This window comes from Hypanus sabinus, unplaced genomic scaffold (genome assembly GCF_030144855.1).
Source record: "Hypanus sabinus isolate sHypSab1 unplaced genomic scaffold, sHypSab1.hap1 scaffold_657, whole genome shotgun sequence".
In the NCBI taxonomy this organism is placed as follows: domain Eukaryota; kingdom Metazoa; phylum Chordata; class Chondrichthyes; order Myliobatiformes; family Dasyatidae; genus Hypanus; species Hypanus sabinus.
In genome coordinates this window covers 128,832-137,148 of record NW_026781512.1, presented here as the reverse complement: position 1 = coordinate 137,148, position 8,317 = coordinate 128,832, and the positions used below count along the sequence as shown (strand labels likewise).

Below are 8,317 nucleotides of genomic sequence, written 5' to 3'. Positions count from 1 at the left end.
AAATGCGTGTGTCAAGGATTGGTGTTGGAGAAGTGGGTTCGAATTCATGAGAAATTGGCACCAGTACTTGGGAAGGAGGGAGCTGTTCCAATGGGACGGATACACCTGAACCGTGATGGGACCGGGATCCCAGAGAGCCACATGACGCGGGGATGTGTGCAACAGATTGGCGGAGTATGGATAAAGTAAAAGAGAAAAATGTGGATGAAGTTAAAGTAAAATCAAAAGATAAAAAAAGAGAAAAGTAAGTGTGGAGTGAAGTGAAGCGAAGAAACTTCAAGTGTAAAGTGAGAAAGATGACATGATTTTAAAAGCACAATGAGTGTAAAATCACTTTATCTGAAAGTCCGTAGTTTTCCAAATAAGGTCAGTGAAATCGTGGCACAAATCAGTACAAAGGGGACTGATTTAGTGGTCATTATAGAGACGTGGCTGCAAAGTAAAGAGGATTGGAAATTCAATATCCAAGAATATCAGGGAATACGAAAGGATTAGCAGGAATTTCAGGAGGTGGTGTAGCGCTCTTGATTGAGGCGGATGTTAGGGCGATATTTGGAGACGACATAGGATCTATGGAGCAGAATGTGGAATCAATCTGGGTGGAGATAGCACATTCACTCAAACACGAAGAAGGTGCCAAGTTCCCGACCGAAGAGCGGCAGGCATTCAGGTCTCGGCGCGTCCATTCCCTGAGTGTGGTTAGCTGTCACTTTCCCTTTAAGGCTCTGACTACCAATTATTGCCCGTCAACAACCCTCCCCTCCATCGAGGACATGTTCAAGAATGAATGCGTCCGGAATACCGCCTCCAGCCGGGAAATACCCTGTGCTCATCGGTACCATCGGGGAGGGGGTACAGGAGCCTGAAAACTCAACAATTTACAAGCAGTTGCCTCCCCTCCGCCATCAGATTGCGAACTCTCCGTGAACACTTAAACACTCCCTCGGTATTCACCTTCATTGCAGTATTTATTAGTTCTCCCTATTTACGTTAATTTTACATCTCCCTATTTACGATAATTTTGCACCGTACCGAAGTCACCTTGAAGTTGTACAAGGCGTCGTTGAGGCCGCGCTTGGAGGGCGGTGTTCACTTCTGGTCCCCCTCCTGTAGGAAAGCTGCCACTAAGCTGGGAAGAGTGCGGGGTGAGATTTACGAGGATGTTGCCGGGTCTCGACGGTCTGAGTTACGGACAGAAGGAAAGCAGAAAGGATGTGTCTACAGTTCTTGGAGCGAGGGTATGAAGCCAGGAGGGGCACAAGGAGGGTAAATGTTCACATTGGGTTGGGTTGGGGAATTGAGAGCCAGAGTTCACAGAATTGAGGTGAGAGTGTGTGGAGAGAACGGAGAGAGGAGAGGCCGAGAATGGGGTCCGAGGGGGAGAGAGCCAGAGCAGAAGAAGAATGTGTTGGGGAGAATGGCAAAGAGAAGAGTAGAAAGAGGGAGTAATTGTGGCGAGCGGAGGAGAGAGGGGCAGGAAGGGTGAAGAGTGGTCTGGATGGGGAGAGGGAGAGTAGTGGGGGAGAATGTGGATGCGATTAGAGGAGGAGACTGGTGTACGATGGAGTGGGTGTGAAGGAGTAAAAGGGTTGGGGTTTGTGAGTGGGGTAGATTGAATGGGGAGAGGTGGGGTGCATTCATTTGATTTAAGTCTTCCCCACGGGGTGTTGACAAAGACCTCGGATCTCTGCAGGAATATCCGACTTCTCGCAGAGGAATCTGTGTTTTGTTTTGCAATCGTATGTCCAGGATCCGTCGCATTTTCTGCAGCTGGGCCGGCTATAGGACTTGTACAGAAGATTAGAGTCCACATTCCTGTCAAAGAGGGTTAGACAATTTCAACAGAGACGAAACAGATGCAGCAGCCAACCTGAGATCGTCGAAAATAACTATTCCACTGATCTGCGCTCGCCCCCCAGCCCCGGATCCACAGCCGTACGAATCCCACTACACCCTTCTCCCCGAAAATCCCGAGTCAGTTCCGAAATCAATCCCACTGCACCACCCTCTCCCGACAACCCTGGGTCAGTGAACAGTCTAATCCCACTGACCCACTCTCTCACTGTCCACGGCCTCGTGTCACTCTCAAACCACGGACCTGTAACAGTCCAAACCTCACCCGTCTCTGCATTTTCCAATCCAGTAAGTTCTGTATACATCGCCGACAGAGGTGGAAACAAACTCCTGTGAAGTGAAATCCTTTCCATTAATATGCTTGCAACGTCCTGGGAAATGTTTCACTGCTAATGTACTGGTTTCTCTGTAGCAGCAGTGTGTTTGTGTTATGACGAGAGATAACGGGTGCTTTGGAATGTGTGGCGTCCGCTGATGGGAGGGGTTTTCTTTCCTGTGAGCCCGTGAACGGGGAACTCGCGGGCTTTTGTTCGGTATAAGATGGAAAGAGGAGATGCCAGAATGGGGTAATCGTAGACTGCAGGTCTGAGCGGACTTGGAATGGGGTCGGGAGTCGACCACACTCGGGAGAAATCGATGGAGAACGGACGGACGGGAAAACAGTGAGATCCAAGGAGCGCGTTGGACTGTTTCGTTAAAATGGTAAAATTGTTTTCTAGACTAACCCTGTAGTTAAATGAAGAATCATAAAGCCCAACCGTTTAATTGCAAATGGTGAACTGCTCGTTATTTCGTGGGATTGATTTGTAACCGGGCAACACGACCACACAAACAAGCTTTTCTCGGATTGGCCTGGCCGACGGCAGTATCTCCCTCACACACCAGGCAAAGCATGCTGGTAGAACCTAACGGTGACATTGCGCCTCTCCCCATGTCTGGCCACGGGAAAATTTGAAGAGATGGCATAGACATGGAAACATCCAGTGTCATATCCCAGGAATGGGTGATGGGACGGCTTTGTGGGTGCTTCACTCTGTGCCTGACCCAGGGAGAGTCTGACGGGACGCCGTGAAGGGACTTCATACTGTCAGAATCAAAAACTTCCATAATTGTACCGTGCAGAGCATTCTGGCAGGCTGCATGACTGTCTGGTATGGAGGGGCTATTGCATCGGACCGAAAGAGCTGCGGAAGTTTGCAAATCTAGTCAGCTCCATCGTGGGCGCATGTCTACAAAGTACCCAGGACATTTTCAGGAGGCGGAGTCTCAGCAAGGCAGTGTCCATTATTAAAGACCTCCACCAGCCAGGGCATGCCCATTTCTCTCTGTAACCATCAGGTAGGAGACACAGAAGCTTGAAGGCCCTCACTCAGTGATTCAGGAACAGCTTCTTCTCCTCTGCCATCCGATTCCTAAATGGACTGGAAACTTTGTACACTACCTCACTTTTTATAATGTAGACCATTTCCGTTTTTTTTTTACATTTTAATAATCAATTCAATATACGTGTTTGATTTACTTGTTCATTTTTTATTATGCTTTATTTTATATTCATTATTATTTTCTCTCTCTCTGTTAAATTATGCATTGCATTGAATTGCTGATGCTAAGTTAACAAATTTCACGTCACATGCCAGTGATGATAAACCGGGTTCAGATACTGGTCCTCGTGGGAGTTTCACTCTGTGTCTATCCCCGGGAGGGTGTGATGGGACGGTGTGGAATGTTTCGATCTATCTTACACCCTGGGAATCACTTACCTCTTCCTCTTTTGAATTTATTTCGAGGAGCCTTGCATCCAAGTTTGAACAATGATCCCTCGCTCCATCATAAGTTTTCTCCAAGGAAGATGTGAAATAACACCGATTTCCGTTATCGATCCAGTTCTGAGGACACGTATGCACTACAAATCAGGAACAAAAAACAGTGAATCACCCTCCATAACACCCATTGCACCGAATGGGATCAGAAAATTCAAACTCCCTTAACAACGTCCAATCCCGGATTCAGACAGCAGGTGTCGCTCCTTTCACACCGTCCCATCACGCACACCTCCGGCCAGACATAGAGAGAACCTCCCTCCGCATCGTCCCCCCATCTCACACTCGCGGGGTCAGAAACAGAGTCTCTCTCTCTCTCTCTCTCTCTCTCTCTCTCTCTCTCTCTCTCTCTCTCTCTCTCTCTCTCTCTCTCTCTCTCTCTCTCTCTCTCTCTCTCTCTCTCTCTCTCTCTCTCTCTCTCTCTCTCTCTCACTCTCACCACAGTCGCATTACACACACATGGGTTCAGACTGCACGCTGCCCATTGTCAAACCACGCGCTCTTGCGGGCAGACACAGAGAGAAGCTCACTCCACACCGTCCCATCACACATTCCCACAGGAAGACACGGAGTTAAGCTACTGTGACAGTGTCCAAACGCCCACACCAGTGATCAGACACAGTGTAGCTCCTCTAGCACCGTTCGATTACTGACACCCGGAGAAATTCTGAAGGTCACTGGTTCGAGCTGAGGCAGTCTGTTGTGTCCTTGAGCAAGGGACTTAACCACACATTGCTGTGCGATGTCACCGGGGCCAAGCTGCATGGGTCCTAGTGCCCTTCACTTGGACAACATCGGTGGCGTGGAGAGGGGGAGACTTGCAGCTTGGGCAACTGCCGGTCTTCCATACAACCCTGCCCAGGCCTGCGCCCTGGAAACCTTCCCAGGCGAAAGTCCATGGTCTCACTAGAACAACGGGGACCTAGAAACTGAAATTAGAAAAACAACTTATAGCGTCCTGTTTTATAATATTGGCCAGTTTACCATCATATTCCAGTTATATTCCAGCTAGTTTTTTTTTTTATTATTTCACAGCCTTTCTTGTTGCCTTTTGTATGATTTTAAAAGCTTTCAAATCATCCAATTCCTACTCACTTTTGCCATTTTACATCAGCTTTCCCTGGCCTAACTGCAATCCTTAATTTCCTTTGTCAGCCACGGATGCCTACTCTTATCTTGTAAGAACCTCTTCTTCGTTGGGGCATATGTATCGTGTTCATTGTGTAAAATTACCAGAAATTTAGTCCGTATGCCCGACTGCATCTGAAGTGTTATACCGGCTGCTGATGAGGATGACCACTGAACTGGCTTCCCGGCTGTCACCCAGTTTCCTGTGTCCTCCACCTTGGATGTAACCGCCTCTCTGTGTACGTCTCCGTTTATTAACACGCTTGATCTCTTGCCAAAGAAGCGCCGCATTATCCATTATACTCCAAACATTAAAAGTTAACATTTTCTGTCCTGTGTTTGTTCTTTTCGATGGTGTCCACAATTTACCAAGCATCTCAGACGATTGACTGTAATTTCCCTCCTCAACAGCAAATGCTCAGGAATCACTATCGGAGAGTAAATCTCCCTCAACACTGTCCCATCTCAAACAACAGGGGTTACACATAGAGTGAAGTTCACTTCACACGGTCCCATCACACACTCCCGGGGTCAGACACAAGAGTAAATCTCCCTCTACACTTTCACATCAGACACTCCCGGGGTCAAGACACAGAGTGAATCTCCCTCCACTCCGTCCCATCACACACTCCCGGGGTTAGACACAGATTGAATCTCCCGCCATACCTTCCCATCTCACATTCCGCGGGTCAGACACACAGTGAACATCCCACCTCACAGTCCCATCGCACACTCCCGGGGTCAGAAACGGAGTGAATCTCCCACCACACTGTCCCATCACACAACTCCCGGGCTCAGACACGGAGTGAATCTCCCTCCACACCGTCCCATCTCACAAAGTCTCGTCACGCACTGCCTGTGAATCTCTTCCGCAATGGCCTCATCACGCATTCCAGCATTCAGACGTGTCGTGAAATTTCCTGCACGCCGTCCAGTCACACTCCTCCGGTGGAAGTTTCTCCGTGTTTCTCCATAGAACCATAAAACTATAGAACACAACAGCACAGTACAGGCACTTCAGCCCTCCATGTTGTGCTGACCCATATAACACTTAAAAATGTACTAAACCCACACTACCCAATAACCCTCCATTTTTCTTTCATCCATGTGCCTGTCAAAGAGGCTCTTAAATACCCCTAATGTTTTAGCCTCCACCACCATCCCTGGCAGGTCATTGCAGGCAATCACAACTCTCTGTGTAGAAAAGAAAATTACCCCTGGTATCTCCCCTAATCTTCCCTTCCTTAATTTTGTATCAATGCCTCTGGTGTTTTTTCTTTTGGTTCCCTGGGAAACAGGTACAGACCACCGATTCTATCTATGCCTCTTATAGTCTTCTAGACGTCTATCAAATCCCCTCTCATTCTTCTACGCTCCAAAGAGAAAAGTCCCAGCTCTGCTAACCTTGTTTCATATGACTTGTTCTCCAATCAGGCAACATCCTTGTGAATCTCCTCTGCACCCTGTCCATAGCTTCCACATCTTTCCTATAATGAGGTGCCCATAATTGAACACAATACTCTAAGTGCGGTCTCACCGGAGATTTGTAGAGCTGTAACATGACCTCTCTACTCTTGAACTCAATCCCCCTCTTAATGAAGTCTAGCATCCCATAGTCTTCTTAATTACCCTATCAACCTGCGCAGCGACCTTGATGGATGTATGGATTTGAACCCCAAGTTCCCTTTGTTCACCCACACTCTTAAGTAACTGACCATTAATTCTGTACTCAGTCTTCTGGCTTGTCCTTCCAAAATACATCACCTCGCACTTGTCCGGATTGAACTCCATCTGCCATTTTTATGCCCAACTTTGCAGCCTGTCTATATCTTCTTGTAACCTTCGACAACATACAGCTCCATCCAAAGCTCCTCCAATCTTCGTGTCATCCACGAAGTTACTCAACCATCTTTCCACCTCTACTTTCAGGTCATTTATAAAATTCACGAACAGCAGGGGTCCAAGGACAGAGCCCTGCGACACTCCACTAATTACCGACCTCCAGGAAGAATACTTTCCTTTCACAACTACACTCTGCTTTCTTCCTTTAAGTCATTGTTTTTTTATCCAAACACCTTCCACAACGTCTCATCAGACACTCCCGGTATCAGAAACTGTGTGAAACCTCTTCTGCAATGTCCCATAACTCACTCCCAGATTCAGGCACAGAGTGAAGCCCCAGCTGCACCGTCCCGTCACACACGCCTATATTTAGACTGAAACTCTCTCTCTCCACGGTGCTACAACACACTTCAGAAGTTAGACATGAGGTGAATCCCTCTGGGCACTGTCCCAACATACAATCCCTCTGTCAGACACAGAGTGAAGCTGAATCCATACTGTCCTATCAGAGATTCACGGAGTCAGACATAGAATAAAATTGTAATGCTACGTCTCACAATCCCGTGGTCAGACCCAGAGTGAATGCACCTCTACAACATCCCGCCACACTCTCCTGGGTTCAGTGACAGAATACAACTTCTTCCAGACAGACGCGTCACCCACTCCCGATGTCAAGCACAGAGTGACGGTTCCTCTCTCCATGCCTGTCCTGTGATGAGGAGCGGCTGAAAGAGGGGATGATGCCTCACCTTTTCTGCTGGTCAACAATTCACAGATTTGAGCCTTGGTTTCGTTGACAGATCTGTACTTCGTTTCCATCTCAGTGAACTGGTGACGGAGATAGCTGTGCATTCGTTTAAGATCGGATAGATTAGAGTTGAGCGCAGAGAGATTTTTCAGACAGGTTCTCCGGGAGAAATTCAGGTGGGAATTCTCGGATATCTTGGATTGAAGGGTTGAGTTTAACTCCTGGTAATTTCTGTCGGATGCGATCTCAGACTGACGAATCTGTGACACTGCGAGAGATGGTAAAGGATGTTTAGCCTTTACAGTGACACGTGAGTCAGCGTCACGCTACCGAACGGGTCACAGAGAGTGTTGTGTCAGTGTCACGGTGAAGGGTGTCACAGTGAAGCATGTGCTGATGGCACAGTGAGAGGCGTCGGCACCATTTTGAGGGTCGTGTCTGTGGCACGCTGAGGGGTATATCAATGTCCCGGTGAAGATTGTGTTGATTTTCCAATGGGGGTCTGCGTCACTATCATGGGGAACATGTCCGAGTTGCTCTGATGAAAGTGTCGGTGTCACTGTGGTGCTTTGCAATAACAATTTATTTACTTTTGGAGCCATTTCGGCTCAACTTGTGTCGAGAGCCTGTCAACAATCACGATAATGGCGGAAGTAACTAGACAGAGTTGGCAGATCCTGCAGTTCGATCTATTTCCGATGCTCTCTTTCAGTGTGTGCATTCAGCTGTGTCCCCCACTGGGACTCCTTTCCACCCACCAGCCGCGGTCTCTCCTTCCACCACGATCACCGCCTCCCTCTCTCAATCTCAGTTACATTGAGCCTCATCGCTGCGAGTGCAAATCCCTTGACTTCCCAGGGCCGACAAGTGTCTCTCTGATTCCAGAGATTTTGACATCGATTAAGTTGGAACTGTGGGTGTTTAT

The 8,317-nt window shown here is 48.0% G+C and overlaps 1 long non-coding RNA gene across 1 annotated transcript; it reads right to left on the bottom strand.

Annotated features, from left to right (window-relative positions):
- Positions 1–949: 949 nt before the first annotated feature.
- On the bottom strand, positions 950–3,693 carry LOC132389800 (uncharacterized). The gene is made up of 3 exons (XR_009510698.1): positions 3,615–3,693; positions 2,120–2,184; positions 950–1,815 (listed from the first exon to the last, which is right to left on the bottom strand). It is a non-coding gene; the product is annotated as an uncharacterized LOC132389800 (long non-coding RNA).
- Between the last annotated feature and the right edge of the window lie 4,624 nt (positions 3,694–8,317).